Raw genomic sequence first — 7,997 nt, forward strand, 5'->3', positions numbered from 1 at the left:
TTTTAGCAAAACTCGTTCCAGAATCCGTTACAAAGACTGTCCCAAAAAAGTGTTCCTAAACTAAACGAATTGTTCCAAATTAATATATAATCGTTCCAAATAGAATTACTAATCAGTATCTAATATGCATTCCAAATTATATGAACCGTTCCTAATTCTATTCCTAAAATAATTCTACAAATGTGTTCCAAATTCAATAACTCGTTGCAAAAAAATGTTTCAAAGACCGTTCCTAAATTCATCCAAATTAGAAAAAAAAAACAGTTTCAAAATAAAATTATGATTATAAATACCGTTCCAAAATTTCACCTAAATAATGTAAGTAACCATTAGAAAGACTATCCCCAACTGTTCCAATTCTTAAATTGAAATTTTTTGGGCTAAATTGATATTAGGAACGATTCTCAATGACCGATACAATTACCATCCCTAGTTGCAACTGCTTTTTACATAAACCGTTCCTACATTTTTGTAACGCCAACTGCAGGGGCGGATTTCCATCCATTCCAAACTCCAGTCCAAATAGGTTTTGTGATCTTGAAATCGTCCAAAGTTAAACATTTCAAAATCTACCCAAAAAAATTTTATCATATCGTCAATTAGCAATGAATATATCTCAACTTGAATCCTTCAGATTATTTGTTGGAGGTACCTGCAACAAAAAATCAAACAAACCAACACAGCCAGAAAAGAAGGGCACCTTAGTTTTATGGCCGGACAAAAGAGAGCATAAGCGGGGGTAAAATCCACTAACATTTGTCAACAACAATAAAACTCAAGTAGAGACTAAGGAGTACAACTTACAAACAATAAAAATTTCCAAGATATGCAATGCAATGGAGGACACCTCCCAAATACAGTTAAGTAGCAAAATAAATATGACCCCGTTATACACCAAACAGACAAGCATAGTGAAGGATAGAACAGTCAGCCCATGGATCCTCATAAGCACCTATAGGTATGGCTAGTATTGACAATTCAATACAACTAAGGAAAAATAAAGCATAATTGGGAGTGCAACACCCTCACGTCTCTGCATAGTTCTGATGTTGGGGAAGCCATAATTGTCAAGTTTGGTGATTCCTATAATCTTGCCTCGCATGTGATCGTTAGTTAGTAGAGCGTAACACAGGCTTGGTTAGCAAGCAAATCTGCTGCTTGGTTGTCTTCTCTATAGATATGGGATTTCTTGATCTCATATTTGAATACAAGATTTCTCATAATTTTTTTTAACTATATACATAAAATAAATGTATAAAATATTAGTACAATATTATACCAATAAATAATAGTATTTATGTTAGAAATAAACGTGAAAAAATATTTGAAAATTGAAAGAAAGAAATTGAAGGAAAAAAGTCCTTTTACAGTCAAAAAGATCAATTTTGTGCCTAGATTTTATTCCATATGAAGACTAATTAAATAATGTGGAGCAATTTACTCTATATTGTAAGTTTAAATGAATATAAAAATGTGAATAATAAATTATAAAAAAAATTAAAGATATAACTTCTATTAGACAAACAATTATTTAGGTCCAACTTCCAATCAACCGATAGTCTCCTAATTTAATCGTTGGAGTGAATTTTTTGGGTTTACCCCAACACTTTTGATGTGTTGCTTTGATTTCAGACTTATTTTCTATGAAAACCCCGAGGACTTAGGGCGATCCCACCGACCTCGTCATGTATACAGTTATCATAACAAATAAAAGCATAATCATGTTTACTGCGGAGTAGCACAAAATTATTGAGCAAAAAATATTACCTTCGGTTGTAATCAGGTTTAATGTAATTATTATTTTTAAGAATAACAACAATGTTATTACAACTATAGTTACCATAAATATATTAAAAAAAATAAAAGAAGTACTCGACTTGGTTCATGAATTTCTAAACATTTATAATCTGATTCGAAATTTTATTTTATTTTTGGGAAATGATTCTTAAAAAAACCAAAATATATTATAAACTCATTACAATTTACATAGTTCAAGTAAAATTTTAAATCACTAAATTTGAATATATTTCTAAAAAATGGAGATAAAACAATGTTATTTCCTCTACTATTTGTAATTTTGGAGTCTCCAATTTGATTAAATTCCATATCGGACTTTATTATATTTTATTTTTCCAGATACTTACTATACAATGTATTTCCATTTTAGAGAAAGGAAACCTAAAAATCACACACACACACACCCACAGAGACACACAAAATTAAAGTGTATAAAGACAGAAGTGGTTCAATGCTTTAACTCAAACAGCAACGAAAGGAGAATCAAAGGAGGCGTTCTTATTTGTATTTGTGTTTGTGTTCGAACACACACACACACCCACACACACACACTGAAATTGAGGCTGAAAGAAAATGAGACCAGGAGAGACTTCCAACGGCAAGAAACCAAATCATGACCAATCCATTGTTTCTAAAATTGCCCTCTCCATCAAATCTCAGGTAAATTTCTTCTTTCATTTCCCTTTCTTTTTTTTTTTAATTGTTACTTATATATATATATATAGATATATATATTCTCCTTTTTGTGTATGGTTAGATTAGTTTGATTTGATGTTAATCCTTTTGAAAATTTATAACCAAGAAACTATTTTTATGTGTTTTTTTTTTTTATATTTGTTTATGGGATTTGAAAAATTTATAACCAAGAACTAGTGATTCGGCATGTTTGTGGACTCGGTTCTTTTTGTAATTCTTGATATACTCCAAATCAAGAATCTTTCCCGTTGATAATCCCAAGAACCAAGATTGACAAACATTGCAATAATAATAATATTATACAATAATAATAATAATAATAATAATATGAAATTGAAGTATTCCCTTCAACCAAAGTTGTAGCACGGAGGCTCAGTATTTATAGGTAATCATAAGTTGATTGGAGATGATCGAATCCACCTGTGACTCGGTGGAGGATTTTCATAGATTTGACGGAGCATCATCTCAAAATGGTTGGATAAAGCTAAATCTTGCTAGATTTTGTAGAGGTCATCTCCCAACAGTTAGGAGTTCTCCACCGGACTAGGTTGAGGGTTATTTCTTGGAAGTTGAAGACCCCCGATTCTTGGGCGAACGGGATTGGAGTCCGTTGCAGGTGAATGTATCTTTTAGAGATAAGAATGTTTTCCAAAATTTTACATTAAGTAATTGAGGAGATACCTTATTCCAACCGGAGTTCAAGGTTTTAGGTTTTAAGGTTACTTCTGGTTGGAGGCACCACGTGTCCTCGAGGGGGCTGCTCGTCTTTATTTGATTTTGTGATATGTGCCTTTAGAGATCCGACATGAATGCCATGTACTATGGATTTTGACTTTGCCTAGGGGATTTCAAGTATCTAAACTTCCTTATGGGCCTGTGAGGACTTCTTGGGTCTGGGCCTTCTTGGATTTTAGCCAATTTGGGTTTCTTTTGGGTAATTTATGTTTTTAGAAGCATTTCCTGCTAGACTCCTTGGGGGCTTTACCCGAACTAAATTTTCATAGGGCATTCTAAGCTCTTCCTCGAACTGGGCCCCTTGGGCTCCACTTCGGCTTTGCATTCTTCTGAGTTTTGAAAATCTCTTTTTTTTTTTTGGACAACTTGGGCCTCTTTAGGCCAATGTATTTTTATGGGCATCATTCTACTCCTCAATCTAATAGATGGAAACTTCAAAACTTATTAGAATAACCATCTCAGAGGCAAGAGACTAGCTTGAAGAGGGAGCCACTTCTTTTTCTTACATGAAAATATTAGTGGCATAAACATGTTTAGAGAAAGAAGAGCTTACTTCATGCTATATGGAGCAGGAATTTTCTGAACCAGCCCATTAGGAGTAGGGCATTTCTATCTCTATGGAGGAAGGCTCATGTGCCTCCATGGATTAAGGCTTAATGGTTGTCTACTCAAGTGTAGGGCCTTATTTTTCTAAAAGAAAATGTTCATAATGGAGATATATCTATTATGAACAGAAGTTGTGTGCTTGCACGGAGCAAAATATGTGTGCCTCATCAAAAGAGGATAATTTGGGGGTGCCTACTCAAAGAAAGACTTAAGGGCCTTGCTAGAGGAGCGATAAGGTGTCTGGTTAGAGCAGGTTTATATGCCTTCATATAGGAGGGTTCAAGTGCATGCACAAAACTTACAAGCATCGCTAGAGAAGGAACTAGATTTACCTTCTTATATAATCTAAAATACACCAATCTACCTCCCTATTTTTTTTTTCATAAAGGACTAATTTACTCATTTATAATATCACAGGGTGTGATTTGCTATTCACCCATGAATTATATATTTTGAAGTTTATATCAATAATTAATAATAATAGATATACGTATTCAGAATATCTCACAGTAATACGAATGTAGTTAATTAATTCTTGATGCAAGTTATCTTTGAACTACTTAATTTTTATGTCAATGCAGGACGGGGACGAGGACTACTACCGGTTTCCGCACAACAAGAAACTACAATACTTATTTACATCTTACTGTAAGCAGAAAAAATTAAACTACGATGCAATAGCATTTGTGTACGATGGCCAACGCGTCAAAGCTTCAAAAACTCCCCTCGAGGTAACACCTGTCGATACTTTCGCGTAACATCTTTATTTCAGTCTTTGATGCTAGAATTTAATGTTAAATGTGATTCTGTAACGATATGCACAAATTGCTGCACAAATAGGAAATGTGCAATTTACCTCCGTGATACGAGAAATGAAAAAAAAAATAAATAAATAAAGTGTTGTGAAATAAAATAGCAAATTACCCCATGTGTTTTGAAAAATGAAACCAATTACCCCCCACCCATCTAAATAGTGCAATTTGCAAGTCTTTTTTCATAGAAAATATTTGTTCATTTCACATATCAAATGGGGTAAACTGCATTTAACCCCTTTTTTACAGTATAAGTAAAATATTTGTTCCTAGCATTATAAGATCAAAGGAAACAATTATGAAATTTGCAAAAAAAATAACATTATGATAGTGGAAATATAATTATTCTCTTGCATTTGCATTAGTTTGCTTGGTAGTATTATCATACGCAAGTATAGCTTAGTTTTTAAGTTTCAATGCATAGTAACGTTTTTATCCTTATGATGCATGGCTGATTTTCGGACTGAAAGGTCCCACGTGCACATATGTCTTGCATATCGCTTGCTTTTGCTAACGTAAACATCTAATAACTATGAAACTTTTTTATTTGTATTGCTACTTTTGAGTTTATACATAGATGGAAATGGAGGACGGAGATTCTATAGATGCCATGATGCATCAGGACGGAGGTGGCTACGCACTCGTGATGACTTGATCAAGAGTGAAGAAAGTCGATACAACGATCAACCAAATAGACCGTAGAGACACTTACGTTGTTGGTTTGCTTTATCTAGTTTGTTTATTAGACTAAATGCTACAACGTGTGGGCATTTGTCTATTTGGATGAGTACTGGAGGTATATGATAACACTGATTTTTCTCACTATACTAAGTTGAGGATATGGATGAATTAACTATCTTTGATTTGCTTTTTTTCATAATGTTGATACTGTTTTTTCTTTATATTCACCAATAAAACAATCAATTTTATTGAAAAATGTCACGTGCATATTATGTGCATGGCAACTGTAACTAGGGAAAATTTTCAGAGACAAATGTCCGCAATGTGCTTCTTTTTTTTTTTTTTCTTAAATTATTGTCCTTCGTTGCTAAAATAAATTTTAAGTCGACCAAAAGTGTTACCTTCCATTCTTATAGAACGAAAATTACAATTTTTCCAAGAAAAAAAGAAGTTGAGTTCATTGAACTATTAATCTGTATTAATGTTGTAACAAGCTGTCAATATCTTTTAAATTATGCTAGTTATTCGTCGTGGCACGTCATTCTTGCGTGCATATAAATATAATTTTTTATATTTTAAAATATATTATATATAATTAAGAACAAAATATATTAACCAACAAATCACATTTAAAAAAAAAATTTAAGGTATTATCGACACAATAAAAAAGTTAGTATAGTAGTATTAACATGATGCGTAATCACTTTTGTAAACCAAAACAGAGGAGTAATTAAAATTAATTTTTAAATTAATTTAACAAGGGGTGCAATTGCGATATTCCAAAATTGGTGCGATGGTGTCATTAACTGCCTTTTGTGAGTGTAGATGGCATTTTTTTTCTTTAATGCTAGCTATTATAGCACGTCTTTCCTGTAGGAGTAGGGCTTATTTGTCTCTATGGAGGAAGGCTCGTGTGCCTCCATGGATTAAGGCTTAATGGTTGTCTACTCAAGTGTAGGGCTTTATTTTTCTAAAAGAAAATGTTAATAATGGAGATATATCTATTATGAACAGAAGTTGTGTGCTTGCACGGAGCAAAATATGTGTGCCTCATCAAAAGAGAATAATTTGGGGGTGCCTACTCAAATAAAGACTTAAGGGCCTTGCTAGAGGAGCTATAAAGTGTCTGGTCAGAGCAGGTTTATATGCCTTCAAATAGGAGGGTTCAAGTGCATGACCAAAACTTACAAGAATCGCTAGAGAAGGACCTAGATTTGCATCCTTATATAATCTTAAATACACCAATGTACCTCCCGATCTTTCTTTTTTCTATAAAAGACTAATTTACTCATTTATAATATCATAGGGTGCAAATTGCTATTCACCCATGAATTATATATTTGAAGTTCAGATTAATAATTAATAATAATAGATATAAGTATTCAGAATATCTCACAGTAATACAAATGTAGTTAATTAATTCTTGATGCAAGTTATCTTTGAACTACTTAATTTTTATGTCATTGCAGGACGGGGACGAGGTCTACTACCGGTTTCCGCTCGACAAGAGACTACAACACTTATCTACATCTTATTGTAAGCAGAAGAAATTAAACTACGACGCAATAGCATTTGTGTACAATGGCCAACGCGTCGAAGCTTCAAAAACTCCCCTGGAGGTAACGTCTACTGATACTTTCGCGTAACATCTTTATTTCCGTCTTTGATGCTAGAATTTAATGTTAAATGTGATTCTGTAATGATATGCACAAATAGAAAATATGCAATTTACCTCCGTGATATGAGAAGTTGAAAAAAAAAAACTGTTGTGAATAAAATAGCAAACTACCCCATGTGTCTTGAAAAATGAAACCAATTACCCCCCACCCCCACCCATCTAAATAGTGGGGTAGTTTGCAATTTTTTTCCCTAGAAAATATTTGTTCATTTCACATATCACATGGGGTAAACTGCATTTAACCTATTTTTACTATATAAGTAAAATTTTTGTTCCTACCATTGTAAGATCAAAGAAAACAATGATGAAATTTGCCGAAAAATAACATTATGAAAACGGAAATGTAATTATTCTCTTGCATTTGCATTAGTTTGCGTTGATGTATTATCATTCGCAAGTATAGTTTCGTTTTGAAGTTCTAATGCATAGTAATGTTTTTGTGCTTATGATGCGTGGCTGATTTTCGGACGGAAAAGTCACGTGCACATAAGTCTTTCATATCGCTTGCTTTTGCTAACGTAAACATGTAATAACTATGAAACTTTTTTATTTGTATTGCTACTTTTGACTATATACATAGATGGAAATGGAGGACGGAGATTCTATAGATGCCATGATGCATCAGGACGGAGATGGCTATGCATTCGTGATGACTTGATCAAGAGTGAAGAAAGTTAATACAGTGATCAACCAAATAGACATTTACGTTGTTGGTTTGCTTTTATCTAGTTTGTTTATTAGACTAAATGCTACAACGTGTGGGAGTTTGTCTATTTGGAAGAGTACTAGAGGTATATGATAACAATGATTTTTCTCACTATTCCTAAGTTGAGGATATATATGGATGAATTATCTATCGTTCTTGATTAATGAAAAAATCCTTGGCAAATGCTTTTTCAGTCGGCAACTTTAAGGAGTCCCCATTCCACCAATACAGAGGTGCTAGCTAGAAGCAGGAGAGAGTAGGTGAGAGCAGGTAAGAACACAGAAGT

Source organism: Sesamum indicum, linkage group LG5 (genome assembly GCF_000512975.1).
Source record: "Sesamum indicum cultivar Zhongzhi No. 13 linkage group LG5, S_indicum_v1.0, whole genome shotgun sequence".
NCBI classification, from domain to species: domain Eukaryota; kingdom Viridiplantae; phylum Streptophyta; class Magnoliopsida; order Lamiales; family Pedaliaceae; genus Sesamum; species Sesamum indicum.